The 23,441-nt window shown below is 51.5% G+C and overlaps 1 protein-coding gene across 3 annotated transcripts in view; it reads right to left on the bottom strand.

Annotated features, from left to right (window-relative positions):
* TMEM51 (transmembrane protein 51) overlaps window positions 1-23,441 on the bottom strand; it is a 54,488-nt gene that overhangs the window by 7,637 nt on the left and 23,410 nt on the right. For 2 of the 3 annotated variants that reach the window (XM_066375127.1, XM_066375126.1), the window contains exon 2: window positions 749-822. The gene's annotated coding sequence lies outside the window, so the exon portion shown is untranslated. Of the gene's footprint in view, window positions 1-748; window positions 823-22,448; window positions 22,609-23,441 lie in introns of those variants that run through there. The other variant, XM_066375128.1, reaches the window with a different exon arrangement.

Raw genomic sequence — 23,441 nt, 5'->3', positions numbered from 1 at the left:
GGTGGGGGTGGGGGTGGGGTGCAGGGAACATTACAAAAAGAGTGTTTATAAGAAATCCTTAGGGGACAGTGGGTGAGAGAGGTTGAGAAACACTGTTTAATATATTATAGCATATTGCAAACAAACACTCAAATTATACTACCATGATATTCATAGTTATTTTCTCTGTGTGATGGGATTAGATAGATTTTTTCCTTTCCTTTTCTCACGGGGAAAAAAAGAATTAGAAAACACAGACGTGCATTTCTTGCTTTAGAAAAAGGAACTTAAATAAAGGTTTTTGATGTTTTGGGGGGGCGGGGTTCGTGGCAGGGTTACACGTCCAGCAGTAGCTTAAAATTGCTCAATTGCTCGTTGGTTCGACTGCCCTCTGGAGACCAGGGTCTTGATAGCTTCACTGGAGGATGTGGCGGCATGGCTCCCCGAAGGGCAGCTCGTGGCTATTTATCTTGCTCTGGCTTGTTGACCCACAATTATATTTAGTATGGTGTTCTTTCCCTTTGAAAAATATGGAAAGAAGCTAATTTTGTGCTTAGAGGATTTGGACCCACATAGCTTCCAACATGTTCCTAAAACAGCCGCTGCCTTCACAGGCAGCCTGGCATGCCAGCTCAGGCCAGATTCACCTCTGGACCCTGGAGCTGGACCCCTCATGGGTCACATTCAAGGCGGTCCCTAAGGGCAAAGGGAGTGATCCTCTGTCTGGGTTTCTATGAAAAACTGTGAACCAGTTAAGAGAGGCACCTACCTGTTGCTACCTGGGGGGGTCCAGAAAGTCCTGAGAACAACTCTTCATGCTCAGATCCCGAGTTAGGGACCCACCTGTAAAAAAACCAGAAACAGCTTTCTCAGTCAGCTGTGAGCATTCCGGTTTGAGGTGCTCGTGGGGGAGGCACGTGTTTTCTTTTGCTTTTCTGGGGGACAGGGTATGCATTTGGGTAGGGGGACAAGCAGGGAAGGCTGTATCCGAAGGAGCCGAGATTCTATACTGAAAAAGTGGGGTTGCAGAAGGCTAACACGATGGCTGCTACATTTCCTAAACCCTGCCACAGTTCCAGCCTTCTCATACAAGTGCTCCGGAGGCTAACAGAACAGGAGACACTCCCCCAGGTCATTGGCTGCGGTGTGGATAATCTTGATACCAACCCCCAAAAAAGGACAAGGCAGGAAAGGAAAATGGCGGACCTGTGTGACCCACCAGCATAGAAACAGAAACCCTAAACAAAACCTCAGTAAACAGAATCCGACAATGTTTTGTGGTTTTTTTTGTTGTTTTTTTTTTTGTATTTTTCTGAAGCTGGAAATGGGGAGAGACAGTCAGACAGACTCCCGCATGCGCCCGACCGGGATCCACCCAGCACGCCCACCAGGGGCAAAGCTCTGCCCACCAGGGGGCGACGCTCTGCCCACCAGGGGGCGACACTCTGCCCCTCTGGGGCATCACTCTGCCGCGACCAGAGCCATTCTAGCGCCTGGGGCAGAGGCCAGAGAGCCATCCCCAGCGCCCGGGCCATCTTTGCTCCAATGGAGCCTCGGCTGCGGGAGGGGAAGAGAGAGACAGAGAGGAAGGAGGGGGGGGTGGTGGAGAAGCAAATGGGTGCTTCTCCTATGTGCCCTGGCCGGGAATCGAACCCGGATCCCCCGCACGCTAGGCCAACGCTCTACCGCTGAGCCAACCGGCCAGGGCCCGACAATGTTTTAAAAGAAGGAAAAAAGAATACATCACAATGAAGTTGGGTTTATACCAAAAATGCAGGGTTGGGTTCAACACTAGAAAATCAAATAAGGTCAAGTCCCAGGTGGAGGGATAAGCCATGGCAGCGTTATGCCGTGGAGTACTATTCAGCACTGAAAATGAATGAATTGTTGAATGTGCCAGCACAGGCCATTCTAACCCATGGAATGCTGAACAGAAAAGCATGTTGTGGGAGACCACACACAGTAAGGTTCGATTTATATGACATTCAAAATAAGGCAAAACTAAATATATTGGTTGATGTTTGTAATACTGGAAAGAACTGCAAAGACATAAACTAAGGTGAAGGATAAGGATAAGAGCTACCTCCCTGGAGGAGATACGGTGTTGGGGAGGGGAAGGGTGGAGGATACACAGGTTTTTACTTATTATTCCTTAATTTCACATATTTCGTTTTTTTCTTTTCCGAAGTGAGAAGGGGGGGGGGCGGAGGCACAGACAGACTCTCACATGCGCCCAACCAGGATCCACCTGGCATGCCCACTAGGGGGCAATGCTCAGCCCCTCTGGGGCGTTGCTCCGCTGCAATTGGAGCCATTTTTAGCACCTAAGGTGGAGGCCATGGAGCCATCCTCAGTGCTCGGGCCAACCTTGCTTCAGTGGAGCCTTGGCTGCAGGAGGGGAAGAGAGAGAGAGAGAGAGAGAGGAGATGGGGGGGGGCAGGGTGGAGAAGCAGATGAGCGCTTCTGTGTGCTACCTGGGACTTCCACACATTGGGCTGATGCTCTACCTCTGAGCCAACCAGCCAGGGCCAATTTCACATATTTCTTATGTATACTCTTTTGTAACAGGAATTTCCAAAAGAGTTTTCCATCAATGTTTTTCCATTACTCTTAGCATAAAATCTAAACTCCTGGCCCTGGCCGGTTTGTTCAGTGGATAGAGTATCGGCCCGGCATATGGGCGTCCCGGGTTTGATTCCCAGTCAGGGCACACAAGAGAAGCAACCACCTGCTTCTCTCTTCATTCCTCTTCCCTTTCTCTCTCTCTTCCCCTCCACAGCCAGTGACTCGGCTGATTCGAGCATCAGTCCCAGATGGGGGCTGCCAAGTGGATCCCAGTTGGGGTGCATGTGGGAATCTGTGTCACTATCTACCCTCCTCTCACTTAAAGAAAAAAAGAAAAAAAAATCCAAACTCCTCTGCTATGGTCTTCAAATCCTACCAGACTGGATGGGGCTCTTGCCTCTCTCATATCTCATCTCTTGGCTCACCAACCCTCAACAGCTTCTGTTCTATGTCTTATTCATACCAAGCACATCCTGCCTCAGGGCCTCTGCACCTGCTGTTCCCATTGCCTGAAACACTCTTCCACCTGTCTCTTTTGTTTGGCTATTTCTTTACTACCTCTGTCCTTCAGCTCAAATGCTACCTCCCCAGCAAGAATTTCCCTGAGCACTCTACATAAAATGCCCAGTCCCTCACCCCACTCCTCTCCTGCCCTGTGACATTACCTCACCATCTATATAATCTTGCTTTGTTTTCTTGCTGGCTTTCCGTCTCCCCAATCAGAGTGTGAACTCCCTGAAAGAAGGCTCTTGTCTGTCTTCTTCATCTCTGTATGCCCAGCACCTGGCACAGTATGTTAAGAATGTAACAGGTACCTGTTGTAAACTATTTGTAAACTGAATGAATAAATGAATGACTATCTGGGAAGTTTAAAAGTCCAACCCCATGCCCCATGTGAATTAGGGAAAATTCCCCGTTCAAGGCTGGCACGGAGGGGGAGAGGATTAGATAGAGATAATTTTCAGGAGTACCTGGATACTGAAATCGAACCGTATGCACATGACTTCCCAGCAACATGGGCAAAGTGCCCAGATTAAATGTCGTTTCCATTCTGACCCGAGCAGGTGCCTCTATCACTGTTCCCTGCTGGGGTTTGAGGTTTCGGCGGTTCCCGCATCTTCCCAGGCAGGAGTCAGCAGGAGTGTGAGAGCCCTGAGCCTGCGCCTCGGACCAGGGCAGCTGCCAACATTGTTCCCATGCACAACTCTGGCCAACCAGAGCCAGGAGGGATTTGGGGGTTGGGGGGAGGGAAGAGAGAGCCACAGGGAAGTAGTCACAGCTCTGGACATTAGTGTGCTCCACCTGGCTGAGACCCACATGGCCATCACTGCCAGTCCACACCTGGATTGAACTCTCTGTGAACCGAATATAAACACAATGACTTAAATAAAATCAAACAAGAGAAAGCAGCATGGCTCTGTCTGAAACAGAGCAAAAAGGTCCCAAGTGTCGACTATCAAGCATTTCGTTGCCCGCTTCTTAATGAAGCCCAGACATTCTATAGATCACGGTTTAGAAGCCAGGGATCTGATCCAGACCCTCACATAGCCACTGAGCTCTGCCCTGTGGCCCGGGAAGACACAGCCCCGGAAGCGTCCAGCCCAGCAGCCTTTGGGGGGCGGGATCTTGGCAGCCGGCAGCATGACCAGCCCCTGCGACAAAGAGGCTCCTTGACCATCCTCCCCGTGCCCCGACCTCGTAATTGGGAAAGGGATCCCCGCACCATTCCCAGGGAACCGGGCTGCGCTGCACTCCCGTCACAAAGGAGGGATTCAGTGGGGCCCTCTCAGCCAAGTTTCAGCCCACAGTCACTTCTGTCACCCGAGTTCCAGTCGCATGCCGTGGGGAAGGCGTGGGGCCAGGAAGAAAGGCTCCGAGCCGCCACCACTCCTGTCCCGTCAGGGGAGTTTCAGGCCATCTCCCCACGAGCCAAGGTCAAAAGTTGTCAGGTTCCTGTTCTATCAGAACAGGTTCTTGTCCACTGACCGTGCACTCAGGAAAAACGCAAAGTGCTGGGCAAGTGAGTCAGAAAGTAGAGGAGAGGGGAGGAGGGCGGCCTGTGCCCCAGAGAGCAGAGGGGGAGAAGAGAAGGAAGGATGCTGAGTAATGAGCAAGGCAGAGCAAGGGCACTGGTAGGAATGACAGTCATGCACCACATAACAAGGTTTCCAGCAGTGACAGACTGCACAGACGACGGTGGTCCCATCAGATCATAAAGGAACTGAATTTCTTGTAAGAAACGGGAGGAAATGTGGTTCAGGGGGATTTTTTTCCTGACGGGAGCAGTGCCTGTGGGGCTTGGTGGTAGAGCTCCTCTTGCTCCCTGCCCCTCGCGGTGAGGGCACAGGTTACATCCCCGTCCTTCTGTCGGCCACGGACCTGGTTCTGCACTGAGGAGCCCCCCCCCCCCCAAGCGCTCCGTATTCAGAGGGCGCTGCAGCCTCCCAGACCTAGCCTGGAGTACCTTGCTGTAGGACCTAAGATTGTGCACAAGGACACAGGTCCACAGGTTAACAAGGACTAAGTGCCACTGTCACTTTAAAAAAACTTCCTGTGGTCGTGTGGGGCCAGCCTGTCCCTGGACTTTGGAAATATTGGCAGGTTGTAATGATGTCAAGCATAGATAAGTTTTATTTCTTCCATCAGTTCAATGTCAGAGAGAGAGTCTTTATGCCAGATAGGGTCAATGGAACCAAAAACAAATTTCCAACATCAAAATACTGAGTCCTCAGTTCTATACCTCTCCATGTTAAACACCTTCTGTTTTTCTGAATACCACTAAGTTCCTTAAACTGACCACTGCTCCGACAGGCGATAGCCAAACCCCATGGCCATGACAGTCCCCCGTGTTCCTTACCCTTCCGTCCCGATTTCTTGTTCCTGTTGATCCTCGGCCACTCTCCCTCCCTCCCAACAGTCACGGCGATGGTGATCTGCGTCTCACCCGCCAGCTTCTCCTCGGTCTTTCCGGTCAGTCCAGCCCGCACCCCTGTTCCTGGAGCAGCGCTGACAGCTTCGGTGTTTTATTTCTGACCCTGCCCAAAGGACGTGGGGGGAAAACTGGTGGGACCATGTTTATAAAGTCTACAGCTGTGTCCAGTAATGTCCTAGGGCTTCACAGTCACTCACCATTCATTCAAACCAACTTCCAGTTCTGCAAACTCCATTCATGGTTCAGGCATACCATTTTTTTTCACATCACTTTTACCACATTTTTACTGTACCTTTTCTATGTGTAGATATGTTTAGATTCACAAATACTACTGTTGCCATTGCCTGCGGTATTCAGTCCAGTGACCTGCTGTATAGACTTGCAGCCTGGGAGCAATAGGCTAGACCATGTGGCCAGGTGTGTACAGTGGGCTGTACCATCTAGGTTTGTGCGAGTGCCTGTGACGTTCACACAAGGACGAAACAGCCTAACCACGCATATCTCAGAACGTGCCCCATCGTTAAGTGGCATGTGACGGTAACAGTAGCACCAGCAGTCACAGCAACAAAATTAGCAGCAACCGAGACCATGAATCAGACCATAAACTCATCCCATCCTCACAGCCACCCTTCAAAAATGATTAGCCCACTATTTAAGTAATTTTCCCTTAGGTCACACAGCTTGTACACAGCAGAGTCGAGATTCACAATCAAAGCTAGCTGACACTGAAGTCCACCTCCTGTCCCTGGCACCACGCCAGCTCTCGAAAAGCCGAGTCCCGTGGGCCACTCCCTGGGCAGGGCATGCAAGCCAGAAACGAATGTCCCACAGTTTACCCTTGGAGACATTTATTTGATCACAAATGCATGAGGGGTGGCAAGCGTGCATTTCTTTTAAAATGGCTTTTTAAAGAATTTGATTCTAACAACTCCTGGGTCCCTACTGTGTGGCCGGGACTCTGGGGCGCTGGGGGCGGGGAGGGCACACAGATGTGTGAGACATGCTTTTACATTCCAGCAAGAAGACAGGTGACTCTTCCTCACGGGAGAGAGGTCAACATCAGTGTGAGAGTGAATGTGTGTTGAGTGCTGACTCTGCCGGGCCCGCCGTTGAGCTCCTTCCATGCATAATCACTTAATAGTTATCAGTTCTACATTATATCAATAGATACGGATGCTGAGGTTCAGAGAGGTCAAGTAACATGTCTAAGGCCACACAGCTAGTCCAAGCAGAAATAAAGCGTGTCTGTCTGATTCCAAAACTCATGCTTTTAACCACGGGGAGAAGGAAGGTAATCGGCAGCTTTGCAGGTCCCTGAGGTACACGTCAACTTCCTGGGGTGGAGTTCGGGGGTAGGAGGAGGTTAAGATATTCCAGGGGACAGGGTTCAGCGGCAGAAACGGCAGAGAGATGGGAGAGAGGGCTTCTGCCAGAATACAGCACTTCCTGCAGAGAAAGGAGGCAGCTTGCTCCCTCCCCCAACAGGGGTGGATTTTATAAGACATGACATCTCCAGGCTCCTTGCTAATCCATTTTTAAGGGTTAGTGAAATTAAGGATGACAAATCTATTCTGAAGACTCCAGGAGCCATAAACATTAGGAGCAAGCACATATATCAGGAATGTTTTCTTTAGAAGCTTGACACGATGTCTTTCTCTGAGCAGGTGGCTGGCGTGTGACCCTATAGGGAAGGCTGGCACCTTCTCTATAAAAAATATGGGGTCCAGCTCGGAGATCTTTGCCACTTACCACCCCATGTTTCTCAGAATTTGGGAAAAGGCATGTGGCAGGCTGAGTAATGGTCCCCCAAAGACATGCAGGACCCAGTCTCGAGGCTCCAGTCACATTCAGTGTTTCTCAGGAAAGGTGACATCTCTGTGTGTTCTCCTGCCAGGACAGAGTCTGGTGCCCCTGGGCGCAGGGCAGCAGCCAGGGCACCCTGCCTGTCACCGTCAACTCAAAGTGACTCTGACACTTTGATCCTTCTCCAGGCTCTGGGATGAGCCACCAGCTACCTCTCAGTCTGGAAAGCAAGGTTGAGCACAGGCGCTGACCACCACCCGGCCCAGCCTGCTGGCCCTGGCATCCGGTCAGCAATGGAAATGGCTGCTCCTGTTGCCTGGATGCCAACCGTGATGGGTTAGCTTGTTTTTTCTGCCCAACCACCACGCGAGGGAGGTGCGATTCTTCTCGCCTTTGTCCACGATGTCACTGAACACAGGGAGGCAGAGAGGCTGAGAAACCTGCCCAGGGTCTCACAGCTTATATAAGTAGTCCCCTGTGCACAAAATCTCCTTGTTCAGACGTTCCTTAGGCCTGGGGCAGCAGAACACCAGCCTTTCAGCCAAACTGAACTAAAACCAAGGCAGGGCCAATCCCTGTTACTACGGGCCGGTCCTGTGGTCCCTCCACGGAGGCTACCCTCCGGACAGGAGGAGAGAGTTCAAGTAAGATGTCATCGCCAACCTTCCCAGGACCAGAGTACCGGATCTCTGAGACTCAGCCCAAGTCCGGGAGGCAGGAGTTGAGACTGCAGTGTACCCTGCTGCAGGTCAGTTCACCGGCTGCCTGCCAGGCCCCTGTGCCCTTGGGCACTGTCCGGACACAGCATTTGCCCGTGTGCGACAGGCCATCTGGACATCGACTCATTTGGCTCCTCTTCCACAAGAGGCATGTTGCAGCGAAAAGTAGAGGAGGGCAGAGGGGAGACTAAAAGCAGGGACTGCAGAGGCTGTTCTCCAGTATGGACCTCCCACCCCACACACAACACACACGTGGAATGCATTCCCAGTGTTTCTAGCCCAGCTCTGCTCCTTGATAGCTAGACGAAGACGAGGTAATCCTCAACGTTTCTGGCCTCCGCTGCCTCATCAGTAAGATGAGGGGAACTGTACGGGGATCTACCTCTCTAGGTTGTTATGCGTAACAAGCTCAAAGTACTGAGATTCATGCGCCACGTGTTCTAAGTGCTGGGGAGAGAGGAATGGCCAGACAGAAGACTTGTTTCCCCGGAGATCATGGATAACCAGTCTAACAGAGAACATTCTATAGCAAGTCAGGCTAAAGGAAAACGCTGACCCTGGGGGTTGGTGGTGGGCTGTGCTGAACATGGTGATTTTCAATATGGTGGTGGTCAGAACCCTGCAAGATAGCTCAGTTGGTTAGAGCATCGTTCCAATGTGCACAGGTTGCCAGCTCGATCCCCGGTCAGGGAATGTACAGGAACAGATCAATGTTTCTGTCTGTCTGTCTGTAAAATCAGTAATAATAAATTTAAAAAGTTAAAACAATAAATATGAGTCCTGGTTGGTGACTCAGTGGATAAAGTGTCGGCCCGGTATATGGATGTCCTAGGTTCGATTCCCAGTCAGGACACACAGGAGAAGTGACCATCTGCTTCTCTCCCACCCCCTTCCCCTTCTCTCTCTTTTCCCCTCCTGCAGCCAGTGGCTCAAGAGCTGAGGATAGCTCCATTGGAGCACATCAGCCTCAGGTGCTAAAAATAGCTTGGCTGATTAAAGCATCAGCCCTAGATGGGGTTGCTGGGTGGATTGGTTGGGGTGCATGCAGGAGTCTGTCTCACTTTCTACCCTCCTTTCACTTGGAAAAGGAAAAAATAATAATAAAATAAATAAATAAATAAATATGGTGGTGAGGAAACACAGCTATCGAGAAGAGAGATCTGAGTAAAAATTAGAAGTAGGTGAGGCAGGGAACCATATGGATATCTGGGAGAAGGGCATTCCAGGATCAGTGCATCTGAACAAAGGCCCTTAGGCAGGAGCCTGCCTGGCAGTTTCCAGAGACAGTGATGCTGAAAAGCACTAAGTGACTGCATTAAGGGGAGTCATCTGGTGCCTGGCTGAGAGGAAATGCTCTTCATGGGCCTAGCTGCCATTTCCAGACCTGCAGAGAGAGGTGAGCATCCGTCTGTTCTTAAAGGGGCCAGGAAGGTGTGAGGAGCTAATTCAAGCCCATTCACGTTGGCGGCAGAGAAGAATATGGGGTCCAGCTCCGAGATCTTTGCCACCTACCACCCCATCTTCCTCAGAATTTGGGAAAAGGCATGTGGCAGGCTGAGTAATGGTCCCCCAAATATATCCAGACCCAAATCCCTGGAATTGTGACTGTCACTTTATGTGGCAAAGGGACTTTCCTAATGTGATTAAGTGGAGGATCTTGAGGTGGGGAGATTATCCAGGGGGATGCAATTATTATTATTATTATTACAAGTGTCTTTATAAGAGTGGTCAAAGGAGGAAGAGAGATGATGATGGAAGCAAGAGGCTGGCGTGATGAGAGGAGGGGACGTGAACCAGGGGTGCAGGTGGTCCCCAGAGCTGAAAAAGGCAAGGACACGCCTACCCTCAATCCTCCCCTACAGCCTCGAGGAGGAACTGCCCTGCCAACACGCTGACTTGAGCCCACGAAACTGACTGTGTGTGGACTTCTGACCTCCAGAACGTCATGAGGATACGTGTGTGTTGTTTTCAGCCACCATGTTTGGAGTAATCTGTTACAGGAAGTGCATACAGGCAGCATGCGTGCTCACACCTTCCTGTGGCACCTGCCCACAGCCAGGCTGTTCACTTACCCAACAGCTGGGTTAGCTGGGCACGGTTCCCTCATCCCGATCACACCCATCAGCACATGGTGAATTCTGCACACACTCCTGGGACAGCCAGGTTGGAGGGAGGCTGGGCACACTGGCCCTCCTCTCCTCGGTTTACATTTTAACCCCGGGCTCTGCTAGGGAGCCAAGTTTGCACTTGCTCTTTGCCGGGATGAAAACCGCGATAAAAGGGCGTGTGCTCTCATGTCTGTATCCACAGGCGCTCGCTCTGCTGTTGGCTCTAAACTACGGGTTCCTCAGCCCTCAGACACCACGAGCCAGGGATTTATTTTACGGGGTCCTTAGATGAGAGTGTTTCGACCAAAACAAGGAGGAGACACAGACTTCCGCGGGCCGCTGACTCCTGCGGGAGCAAAACCCTCCCTGTTCCCAGGCCTGTAGCAGTCCGCCCCGATCGCGGAGATTAGTGCTCAGTCGGGGAAAGTTTATCCTGCCTATAAATGGACATTTTCTTCTTTAGCCCCAGCGACGGTGCTGCCATGAAACTGGTTCCCAAACCTTCTGCCAAGAGCCCTGCTGGAACACGGCTGACCTTGTTCAGCTCTCCCCGCCCCCTCTCCCCTCTCTCCGTCCAGTTTCTACTTGAGGCATTTTAGCAGAACCTGCTTCCTGAGCCCCAGCTCTCCTCCTGCTTTTGATTCTTAGGAAGTCACTTGTCACACCCAATTCTTTTTTTCCAACTGTCACATTTTTTAAATGTAGCAGTTGGGCCTGACCTGTGGTGGCGCAGTGGATAAAGCGTCAACCTGGAATGCTGAGGTCGCTGGTTCAAAACGCTGGGCTTGCCTGGTCAAGGCACATATGGGAGTTGATGCTTCCTGCTCCTCCCCTGTTCTCTCTCTATCTCTCCCTCTCTCTCTACTAAAAATGAATAAATAAAATCTAAAAAAGTAAATAAATAAAAAATTTAAAAAAATAATAATATTGGATGGTATTGTAATTCAGAATGAGTTGGTAATTAATCTGTACTGTTTCCCCTACAAATAAAAAAAATTAAAAAAAAAATGTAGCAGCAACATTTAACTTTCTCCTTAAATGCTGGGTGCCTTCTGTGCCTGGATTATCGTTAATAACTGTATTTGTTCATTTTATTGGTCAAATCAGTGTATTCTACCCATGTGTATGAATTTATTGTTAGCATTATTTATGTAACATAATGAGACTTTCAATATGTTATTTATTATATCACATTGAGGTCCCCCCAGAACCACGACGAGAAAGCTTCTCGAATGGTCGCTATTGTGCAGGAGAGGACACGGAAGTTCAAAGGAGTCAGGGTCCCTGCTCAAGGTCACACAGCGCACGGCAGAGATTCAGATTGGACACGTCTGACTCCAGAGCTAGCAGGCTGTCAGTCCCCCCCCCACGCCCACGGGAGCCCCCTCCCCACACCCCCGCTGCTGAAAGTCCTCCCCAGGGGGACCTCAGTCTCAGTGGTCAGGAGGTAGGGCTCCTTGTTTTCCTTCATGTCGTTTCCCCTCCATAAAAACCAACCTCCCCTTGTGAGTCACTCGGGCCCCTGCCACCCTGATATTCATCTGGGTGTATTGTAAATAATTGACACTGGGATGTTTAATCATAAAACTGGAATTGAGGTTAAAACAGGGCAGCCCGCGGGAGAGAGGGGGAGGGGAGTGACAGGCCGTGGAGAGAGGGGGGCTTGTGCTGGGGGGCTTGGATTTCACTTCAGGAAATACATGGAGAACTACCCTGGGCTGAGTGCTCACAGCCTCCACAGCATGGCCAGAGCTGCTGACACCCTCTCCCTTGCTACTCCCAGCATCCTGTGTGGGAACTGCTCCCATGACCCGGTGTTGGGGCCCAGGCTGCAGAGGGGGTGGTGGAATGAAACACCCCCCGTCCAGTGGTATCAGATCAGACAGTGTCACCTTCATAGGGTTAAAGGGTGAATGTTTTATTCATGTTAAGAGTACCGGGTATACAGTGAGTGTCAAAACATGGCGTGTCAAGGAAAGGGTGACATTTAGATAACCCTAACCCAAAACCCTAAAAACAACCCCAAACCCTAACCCCAACACTAACTGGAAGGTCTCCTGAAAGTGAAAAGGACTCCTTTCACTTTCTTTGCAGAAAATACCTGACACCGAACTGGCCTCATTATCTACAGGTAAGTCCCAGCATTACCCAGCCTCTTGGGCAGTGAGCTGTGCCACGTGACTACTCTGGCCAATGGGATATAAGCAGAGAAGTATGTATCAGGGAGGGGGACAGCCAGAAAGGGTTCTTAAATGGAAGAGACATGCCTTCTCTTTTTTGCTTCTTCCTCCTTCCTACAGGCTGTAGTGATGGCTGGAACTCAGCAACCATGTTGGAGCATGAGGTAGAGGACAGCAGAACAACCAGATAGAGAGAGTCTAGGTCCCTGGAGGTCATAGAGCTGGCCTCCCAGACCTGGACTGCTGACCTCTGGATTGTTGACACAGGAAAAAAATAATAAAGGTTTATTTTGTTGATACTGTTACTTAGGGCTTTTTATTACCTACAGCAGACCAAACCTTGTGAAGAGTCAGTCATACTGAATTTGTTATTTATAAGACTGACACTATGCCAAGGACAGTGCTAAAAGTTTTACCTGTATGAGCATATTTAATTATCACAAGAACGCCAAGAGCCAGATGGCACTGCCCTATGTCACAGATGAGGAAACTGAGGTCTTGCCCAAAGCCAAATGGCAGGTCTCTCCAAGTCTACTCTCCTATCCTGCCATCCAAGACAGGTGACCAAAGAGGGTGTGGCTGGCAGCCTCTCAAGGTGGCCCCAGGGTCCCTACCTCCTGGTGTTCATGCTGGGTATGACCCTCTGCTTGAGTGTGGGAGGGACCTATGGCTTGCTTCTGGCCAAAAAAAAAAATATATATATATGGCAAAAGTGACAGGATCTATTACACAGACTGGGAGGCTGGCGGTGGCAGACGCAGCGCCGGGAGGGAGAGGCACAGAGTTTCAGAGCACAGGGGCCTTGGTGACTGGCACACGTGAACCAGGAATTGGAGGGCTATGGCGGTTCACGGTAAGGACGCTGGGAATAGCCAGCTCCTCCACTTTACTAGCTTTTTCCTAATACCTTGCGAGTCTCTGTTTTCTCATCTGCAATGTGGTGACAATGACTCCTTTCTGGAGAGATAATACACATAGAAAGTGCTCGTCAATGGAGTGTGGTCTGGGTGCCATGTCTGCAGGAATGAGCGTTGGGAGAGGCAGTGTGGGCATTCCAGAGCCTGCGCCAAACCTGGAGAAAGGGGACAGCCTGGGAAAGAGGCCAAGGAGGGTTCCAACAGGAGGCGCAAACAGGGAGGGGCAACGGTCAGCCTCGAACGCCCTAGAGAAGTTCAGAGGACACTGCTGTTTCACCTGCCCGGTGACCATTCTCATTCCCGGAGGGACAGCACCCCGGTTTCCCTTTGACTGAGAAGGGCCTCAGTCCAGGGGCTTGACCTAACTCAGGCTCCAGGGGCGGCACCTGCCCCGGGGCCTAGCCAATCAGGGCATTCCACGCCCCTGGAATGGTCGCACTGAGAGAGAAGGAAAAATGGAGTGGAGGAGGGAAGAAAAAGGCAATAAAATAACAACCACAATAATAAAACAAGAGAGTGGCCCTATGTGGCCCGCTAATGATGACGTGGCACAATGGAAGGGCTGAATTGACCCAGTCGTCTGAGCTGAGGCCCAGCCCTTCCATTCTTCACCCCACCAGGAAACGCTGCGTCCCTAATTCCACAACAACCCAGCCACAGGGCTCGGTGTGGCCAGTGTAATCCCCAGCCAGATGTGGCAGGAGGGGACTGAGAGCTGCTGAGTGCCACTGGGTGGGGGGAGATGTGTGTGACACTGATCACACCTAGGTCACTGTCTGGATGGCCAGTGGGGATTTGCTTTATGTCAAATACAATAACCACTAGCCGCATGTGGCCACTGAGCTCTTGAAAGGCGTCTTGTCTGCAGAGATATGCTACAAAAGTAAGAAATACACACCAGATTTCCAAGACTGAGATACATCCAAAAGACTATCTCGTTCACACTTTACCTCCATGTCGAAATGATGTATTTCAGTTGCCGCAAGTTAAAGAAAATAAATATATGATTAACTTTGCCTATTTTTTTGTACTTTAAAAAAAAATTTGTTTTAAATTGTATTGATTTGAGAGAGAGGAAGAGAGAAAGAGTCAGAAACATCGATCTGTTTCGGTATGTGCCCTGACCAGGGATCGAACTGGCAACTTTGCATATCAGGGCGATGCTCTAACCTAGTGGTCCCCAACCTTTTTTGGGCCACGGACTGGTTTAATATCAGAAAATATTTTCACAGACTGGCCTTTAGGGTGGGATGGATAAATATATCACGTGACCAAGACAAGTGTCAAGACTCTTAGATGGATGTAACAGAGGGAATCTGGTCATTTTTTAAAAAATAAAATATCATTCAAACTTAAATATAAATAAAACGAAAATAATGTAAATTATTTATTCTTTCTCTGTGGACCGGTACCAGTCCACGTCCCAGGGGGGTTGGGGACCACTGCTCTAACCAATCGAGTTATCAGGCTAGGGCTAGTTCTTTGCACTTTTTAAAGAATGGGGTCACTAGGAGATTTACAATTACACACGGGGCTTGCATTCTATTTCCATGCGACAGCTCGCCAGTATAAGAATTTTTGTCTGTTTTGTTCACTGCGTTCTCCTGGTTCTAGAACAGGCCTGGCACGTGCAGGAGAGGCTTAGTAAGCACTGACGGATGGAATACCACGACACAGTGGTATCATGGAAAATACGGGGAATGTGGACTCTGTCCGACCCCGGTTTAATTCTGGACGACCCTGGCAATGCGTTTCACCTCCGTGAGCCTCGGTTTCCTCATCTGTAAAGGAAAGACGCTGCTTCTGAGGATCCAGAGACATACACTATACCAGGTCTGGCACAGAACTGGCGGAGAGCTCGCTGAGGTTGTCACTGTCACGTGTGTGGGAAAGCTGGAAAGGTATGGAGGCCGAGGGCTCGGCTGAGAACCAGCTGCTATTTTGGACCTATGAGGTTCCAGGCTGTGGCGGCGAGCAGCTGCTTAGAGCACAGGTTCTCAACCTGTGGGTCGCGACCCCGGCAACACAGTGTTTTGGTCGTTCGACCCCCGCCGGGGTCGCGACCCACAGGTTGAGAACCGCTGGCTTAGAGGTTTGCCCCCAAAGGGAAGTGCCTCTACCCATCCCACTGGCAGGACCGCAGCCAGTTCCTCCATCCAGACAGGCAGGGGCGGCTTGGAGACCAGGGAGGACCAGGGAGGCACACTCATGGGCACCTGAGAATGACCTGAATTTAGGAACCCCAGGGTAAGGGCGCAGGTTGTCCTGTGGGCCTTCTCAGAGTCCTTTCCAAAGAGGAAATGGACCGATGGAGACTACATCCATCCATTAGATGCACTATAGGGGGGAGGGAAGAAGTAGGGGGAGGGAGAGCTGGAGGGGGAGGGGTGAGGAGGGGGAAGAAGCTGCAGTAACACCCAGCCTCGGGGATTCCTGGCCCCTGGCCCCTTTCCCCGCCTTCATCACGTCTCCTGCTCTGACTGAGCCTCCTGCCTGCCTCTTGTAAGGACTCCTGTGCCTACGTCATGCCATCTGGTGCATGTGAATCTGCAGAGGCCTTTTACCATATTAGGTGACATAATCACAGCTTCTGGATTGGGAGGTGAATGTGTGTGTGTCTCTGTGTGTGTGTGTGTCTGTGTCTGTGATTATTCATCAATAATTTTATTATCCAGCCTACCATTAGGGTTCTAGGCACTCTCCTGCACAATTTCAGGGGGTCACTGGCCTTCCACAGACTGTCTCCCAAGAGAAATATCCCCACTCCCGCACCTAAATCACTGGCTCCTGGAGCTTCAGGTGTACCTGGTACAGACACTGGGCATCAGGCTGCAAATTGAAGGGGGGGAGGTTTACACATTTCACAAAAGGACCTTTGGTTTTTAGAAGCGTGCATCTTTAAATCGTGATAAGAAGCGCTAACACGCATTGAAGGCTTACTCGGAGTCTGGACCATCTCATTTAATCTTTATGAAGAAGCCGCCACCATCCTCCCCACGTTACAGATGCCTACACTGCGGCCCAGCGGGTTCCATAACTTGCCCCAAGTCTCCTGTTAATGACTAGCAGAGCGAGGCGGTGAACCAGAGAGTTGAGTCCAGAGTCCCTCTAAAATCCTGATTCTCATCGTCCCCCAAGCTAGGCTGTAAAAGGAGTGAGTTTTTGAAATGTCTACATACACACTGCTTCCATGAACAAGACACTCCTTTGTCTAACGCCAGAAGCAGAAGTGTGCTGGTGGCAGAGGGATGATGGCCCCATGGGGTTGTCCTAGACCCCCTGAGTGACAAAGATAAAGGAATACCAGAGTCTGAAGTGACCTGTGATCAGCTGAGGGTCGGGGCTGAGAGCTGACCGGGTCCCTCTGCCACTCCTCCAGCTCGGGCCCCGTGACTCAGGGCTGATGGGGCTGCTTGGAGTCCTCCTGTCCAAGGACTCTGCCCCGCCCTGAGCCACCACAGCACCACGCTGGGGGTTGTGATTCAACCCTCACGCTCAGAACCCTTGCTGGGCCCAGGTACTGAGCTGGACACCTTTGCAAATCATCTCTGAAACCCAAACCCTCAGACAAACCTGGCTGCTCGCTTGTCCCCTCTGTAAGAGGAGGGAACAAGGCTGAGGGTGGTGACAAGAGGCTCTCACCCGTCATCATCTTCCCAGAAGCTCCATGGCAGGGGTCATGGTCTCTGCAGTTCTAATCACGTCCCTGCCCCCCTGGGCTCCTGTCGCACTGTCTCTGCCCCACACGGGGCCTGACTGGCACAGGAATTATAACACATTTCTGTGAGGTGGGACCCGGTTCACCCTGCAGGGTGCTTAGAGCCCAAGATCCGCTGAGGAATTGGGCCTCCACACAGTTAGAAAGACTATGGGATCACTGAAGCGGAGGCCGCCCACAGGGGTGAGAGTCAGCAGAGGTGGAGGCTGCTTCCAGAGCCAGGAGAGACCTTGGGGCTCAGCAATGACAGCGGCCACGTGGTCCCAAGAGTCACAACAATCGATAATAATGACAACGATGATAAAATAGCTGCTCTCTCCTGGGTGCCCCCGAGAAGCTGGGCACAGAGGCACGGTGCTGCTGCTGAACTCTGCCTGGCTGTCTCCCTCCACCAGTATTCACTGCACACCCACGACATGCCAGGCCATAGTCCAGGTGCTGGGGGACACGGGGACAAGCATCTCGGACAAACCACCTGCTGCCAGGCACCCCACAGGTATGCCCTCTCCTTACAAAAAACCCATTATCAAACAGGAAAACACCAAACAGGTAACCTGGGGGATGCTTCTTATTATCACAGAAACACAGTGCAGGGACATCTAAATAGGGCACTGTGGGCTCTCCACAGTGGGAAGCTGTCAGAGCCCGTTGCACCAGTCACTCCCGTGGAGGGTCATTGGGGGCTCCAGGTGTCCAGCCACATTGGGCTGGGGAGCCAGGCTGCCCAGGGCTACCTGGACCCATGCGTAGGTGGCTGCCCAGGTGCCTGTTCGACTCCAGGTCCCCTTCTCCTGGCTCTTGTTGGCTCCTGGAACAGCCAATCAGATCTCCTAAAAGACAGGCCCCCCACCCAACCAGAACCCATAAAATCAGGCCTTCACTATGGAGGAGGAAATGCTGGCGGGGGAATCCCGGCCTCCCCAGCACTGCTGGTGGCCATCTGCTCCTCGCAAGGGGAGAGGCTGCCCCAGGAGGGACCCAGCATGGTAGAAATGAGAGCGGAGGTGGAGAGTGAGCAGGACCCCAGGGGACACCACTCAAACCACCAGAATCCAGCTGAACCTACTAAGGTTTCAGTTGTATGAACCAATCATAACCTCTTCCGCCTAATAAAAAAATTAAAATAAAATGACTAAAAACCGAAACCAAAACAAAACTGCCATTTCCCCACAACCCTCTCTTTTCCGAGGTGAGGTTGATGCTGACAGGTACAAGCACCTGCAAGGTGGCTGCTCTGGGGCGGGGCTAAGTCATAGCCCGTTTCCAGGGTTCCTGGATCTCATCCTCGGCGGGGATCTTTTGAGGAGGATGATTTGGGTCAGTTACTAAGAGAGGACTGTGGCTGTGACAGTGACTGAGGAAGGTCACAATCACAGGGTAGAAAGTTGGCCAATCTGTCCCCGAGCCACCACCCTAGGACACACAGCTGATAGATACTGTCATAAATCCCCGGGTTGGGAATGGCTCTAGGTGGCTAGCAGGAACTAGGGGGCGGAAGAGCCAGGCCTGCCCTTGAAAACGTTACTGCCAACGTTAGAAGTACGTCTAGCAAGCGGATACACACACAGGAAAAGGGAAGGAAGAGGGGAACACACTGGAAGGGCACGCGGAGACAGGCAGACGTGACCGAGGGCCAGGCACTGTGCTGGGCCCCGAGGCAGCCGTATACAGCGCTCTGCCCTCAAGCCTGCACCACCAAGAGGGGCAACGGGAGGACAAGACTATGAAAGGTGACACACGGGGGAGCGAGGGCAGGAAGGGACGAAGTGGCATCAATAATCCAAAGGAGAGACAATAAGTAAAACCAGAGAAGAAGAAAGGAGAACAGATGGCAGGAGCAGGAGGAATGAGGACCCGGTCCCTGTGGAGGTCAGGGAGTGGCTGGGGAGACTGGAGGGGGGGCGCAGAGGGGTGGGGACAATTTCTGGAAGGGAAGGTGACTCTGGCTCTGGGAACTCGTGCTCCCCCCGGGTAAGCTGGCAGGCCTTTGTTGTCCCAGCAGCTATCACAGGGGCCGGAACCCGTGTCCAGTTTGTGTACACAGATAGGCCAGCCCAGGGCAGGGTTGCCGGGACACACACCTGCTCCCCTCCAGTCATCACAGTGGTTGCCCGAGCACAAAGAGGACCCAGGAAGCAGGGCCTGGGGAGAGCCCACGCCCCTGAATGGCCCACCACCTCCTGCTTAGTCCAGGCTGACCTCACAGCTCACCTGGACACAGACCCCAAAGGTCCCCTCCGAGGCCTCCCAGCCTCCTAGCCTGCCCTCTCCACACTGCTTTCTGGAGTTGGGGACCTTTCCAAAAGGCAAATGTAACCACACCATCCTCACGCAAGATCGCTCCATCACACCCTATTGCCCCCAGGATACAGCCCTGGCTCATAATGTCCATCTGTCCAGCCCTTAGTCCATCCGTCCTGGGCTGATTTCCGGGCACTTTGCGCACATTTCACCTTCCCACCACGCGGCCTCTCTCTACCTTCGGCAGACAACTGGCTGAGGCTGGGGGAGGGTCAGTGACCTCTGCCAATCCCCCACTTTGGCAGAGTCACCATCCTCCTCCTCTGGGCTCTAAATTCGTCTCATTTACAACTCCTGGCTGAGGACCACGGCTCCAGACAACTGGTTTATTTATTTTTTAAAAAAGAAGCACACATAATAATTTTTATTAAGAATATCTACATTCAACCTCAGCAAGCACTGGCCGTTCACCTTGCCCAAAGATCTCAAATAAACCGACTTCCTGCCTCTTCCGTCGCTGCTGCCATCACCTGGGTGACTGCACCCGCCCACCTCCGACCTGTTCTCCCAGCCGCTGCCCTTGCCCCAGCGGGTCTCCACGTGGCAGCCAAAACGAGCTTCTAAAAGGGTCCTCTGTCCCCTGGCACTCCCCTGCCCGGCTTCCTGCTGTCCTGAGAATAAAGCCCAAACTCCCCACCTGCCTTTGGGCGCTCTGTCCTCCAGACCTGGCTCCTTCTGCCTTCTTCCAGTCCTGGCCACTCCGAGCGGGGTCCGGGGGCCAGCCGCCTCGGTGGCGGCCATGGAGCTGGAGAGAAAGGCAGAACCTCAGCTCCACCCTGCACCTGCTGGGTCTGAACTTTCACGTCCACAAAGCTGCTCCGGCCCGCCCCCCACCTCCACCTGGTGCTCCAGCTACATGGCCCCTCACCACCAGGCTCCTCATCTGTCACTAAAATGTCGCTATCACACTGAGGCGTTCCAAACCAAAGGTTTGCAAGTAACTGCCTTGTGATTCTCTATCTTTGAACTCTGCTGGTTTGGGACACAGCTATGGTGGCAACTTGCAATCATCTTCTTGGTTTATGCTACATTTTGTCTCTCTCCCCAAATGCCACACCCCCAAGTAAGCTCTGGGAGGCCAGGCACAGAGAGGGTGCTCTGCAAAGTTTTATTTTTATTTTTTTAATTCAGTGAGAGGAGGGGAGGCAGAGACAGACTTCCACATGCGCCCCGACTGGGATCCACCCGGCAAGCCCACTAGGGGGCAATGCTCTGCCCATCTGGGGCACTGCTCCATTGCTCAGCAACTGAGCTCTTAGTGCCTGAGGCAGAGGCCATGGAGCCATCCTCAGCATCCAGGGCCAACTCACTCCATTTGAGCCATGGCTGCAGGAGAGGAAGAGAGAGAAAGAGAGAGAGAGAGAAGTGGGGGGGGGGGGGGGTAGAGAAGCAAATGGGCACTTCTCTTCTGTGCCCTGACCAGGAATCGAACCTGGGACATCCATATGCCAGGCTGATGCTCTACCACTGAGCCAACTGACCAGGACCTGCAAATTTTTTAATTTTTTTAAATTTTTATTTATTTATTTATTTTATTTATTCATTTCAGAGAGGAGAGGGAGAGACAGAGAGAGAAAGAGAGAGAGAGAGAGAGAGAGGAGAGATAGAGAGAGAGAAGGGGGGAGGAGCTGTAAGCATCAACTCCCATATGTGCCTTGACTAGGCAAGCCCAGGGTTTCGAACTGGCGACCTCAGCATTTCAGTGTCAACGCTTTATCCACTGCGCCACCACAGGTCAGGCTGCAAATTTTTTTAGAATGAATAACAGCCACAAATATTGTGTAACTATGTGGCAGACTTTCTTCACATGAATTATCCTTTATTCTTCATGAAACCTATGTGGTGACATAGGTACTAATTAACGATAATCCCCATTGTACAGATGAGGAAAGAGAGGTACATGACACAAGTCTCGTAGCTGTTAACAGGCAGAGCAGGGATTCCACCTGGGGCCAGGCGGGGTAGTGATGGTCCCCTGACAGCACACACTACCGATACACAATCCTGCCCTCTTATTTGTAAATCAAATGGCATTGTACACACACCAGGGCTGCTTGATACTGAAAAGAATATCCTAGTGAATACTTCCACAAGATAAAGAATTCTGCGGTTGGGGAATCAGGTCCCCTTCACGTGCTTCACGTAAATTATATTTTTGTATTCGGAATCTGTGTAAGCAAGGTCTGTCCACTCACAGGTTCCCAAAACAGCTGCTATACACCATTGCACCTCCAAAAACGAGCCCAACAGGAAAGACGCATTTAAGCCAAGAAATAGTCGATACTTCTGTGCCCTCTGTTGGGCTGTCACGCCCTCCCTGTCACAGCCACCAGCTCAGTAAATGTCCATCTTTGGAGACCCACTGCCTTCCTTCCTTCTATGGCCCTTCCTGTCTGCCCTGTCTCACTCCATGGAGCGCCAACCTTGAGGCTGTACGAGGTATCCCCACCGTCACACCTCCAGCACACCTGGGAAGACACTTACAACCTTGTTCAACCTCCGCGAGAGTCAGAGCAAGGTGTCCCCATTATCACATCGTCAGCACAATCACTACTATTTCTTAAGCACTAGCTGTGTTAGGCTGTCTTTGAAAGTTACCTCTCTTAATTTAATCCTTAGGACAATCCTTTACGGTAAAGAACATGGGAGGGGGGAGTCTCAATGTTTTGCAAATGAAGAACCTGAAGCTCAGAGAGGTGAAGTGATTTGCCCACGGTCACACAGCCAGTTGGCAAGAGACCCAGATCTTGAACAGTTCAACTCAGAGCGGTCCCAACCTGCCAAGAATCCTGTTAGCTAAAGCTTATGGAGTCTGTACCATGTGCCCAGGCACTGTGCTGTGCTGAGACCCTTGCTGCTTGACCTCATAACAGCCCCCATGAGGCGGGTGCTCATTTTACAGACAAGGAAACTGAGGCTCAGAGAGGCAGATGGACACATCCTCAAGGTCACACAGCCAAGACGAGTGCAGAGATTTGAACAGTGACATGCTGTGTGGCCACTCTGCTTTCAGCCTAGCCTGGTCACACATTTTTCATTTATAAACTAGCTCCCACGGAGTCTCAAGCGGGCAGCTGAATGTCACGCTTGGATCGTTTCCCTTCTATTTTCCTTTTCAATCCAAAGGAAACAGACCAGCTTGAGAAACCCACACGGTTTCCCCAGATGCAGGCACAATAAACAAAACACACACAAAAATCAACAAACAAAAGCGTTGTTTGTCCACCTTGAGCTCGGTCTTGTCGAGCACCTGCCGCGCCGCTCCACCTCCAGTCTGCAAGCCGCCGGGTCGGTATGGCAGGAAGCCTGCCGTTCACTTAGACGTGACGGCGACTGTCTGCTTGAATCTCTTCCAACGGAGTGCACAGGATGGTTAGAAAACTGGGACAAGGCTGGGCGGAAAGCCTTGAGTTTTTAACATGAGGCAATCCAAGACAGGGTTTAATCATAGAACCTCGGGTTCCCTGGACGTGGTTCACAACGGCTGTACGTCACACCTGTTGCAACAGACGCCCTGGAGACTGTCCTGTCACTTCCTCGAAGGCATGAAGGACAACCTCCCCACCCGGTGCAGCCTGGAGCCCCACCCAGCTCAGTCAGGAACCCAGAGGTGTGCACCTCGCAGATGACGGTGGAGTGAGCGGACGAGCACGACGGGCTTGCTGTGTGCTGTGTGTCATTCTGCACACCGTACCCCTACTGACTCAGTTCATGGCCACCATAGCCCTTTCAGGTTGGCATGAGCACCCCTGTCTTACAGATTGAGGAGACTGAGGCCATGAGGCATCTTGTTCCAAGTCCCCCAGCTGGAAGAGCTAGAATGTGAAACTACTTTGGGGGCCACGACACAGAGCCTTCCAGAAGCAGGGGCGTCTCTCGTTCAAGCAGCGATGGATGCTCATTCCAGTACATGGGGGTCTTCTGCCGTGAGCCCCATTCCCCAGAGCTGACAGCACTGTGGTGCAATGAAAAGCATCAGGGGTTAGGCAGACCTAAGGTTCAATCCCAGCTGCTCCATTTTCTAGCTGTGGGACTTTGGGTTAGGGACTTGACCTCTCTGAGCCTTAGTTGTTGCTCTGTAAAGTGGGGGACAAAAATAGCACCTAAACCAACAAGGTTATTATAAGGATTAAATCAGATACTAATAATAATAACCAACATATACTAAACGCTCCCACGTTCAAGGCCCTGTAAAGAAAGATGCATTGCCATCTTCTTC

Source organism: Saccopteryx leptura, chromosome 3 (genome assembly GCF_036850995.1).
Source record: "Saccopteryx leptura isolate mSacLep1 chromosome 3, mSacLep1_pri_phased_curated, whole genome shotgun sequence".
Taxonomy (NCBI): Eukaryota; Metazoa; Chordata; class Mammalia; order Chiroptera; family Emballonuridae; genus Saccopteryx; species Saccopteryx leptura.
This window is presented reverse-complemented; position numbering and strand designations above follow the sequence as displayed.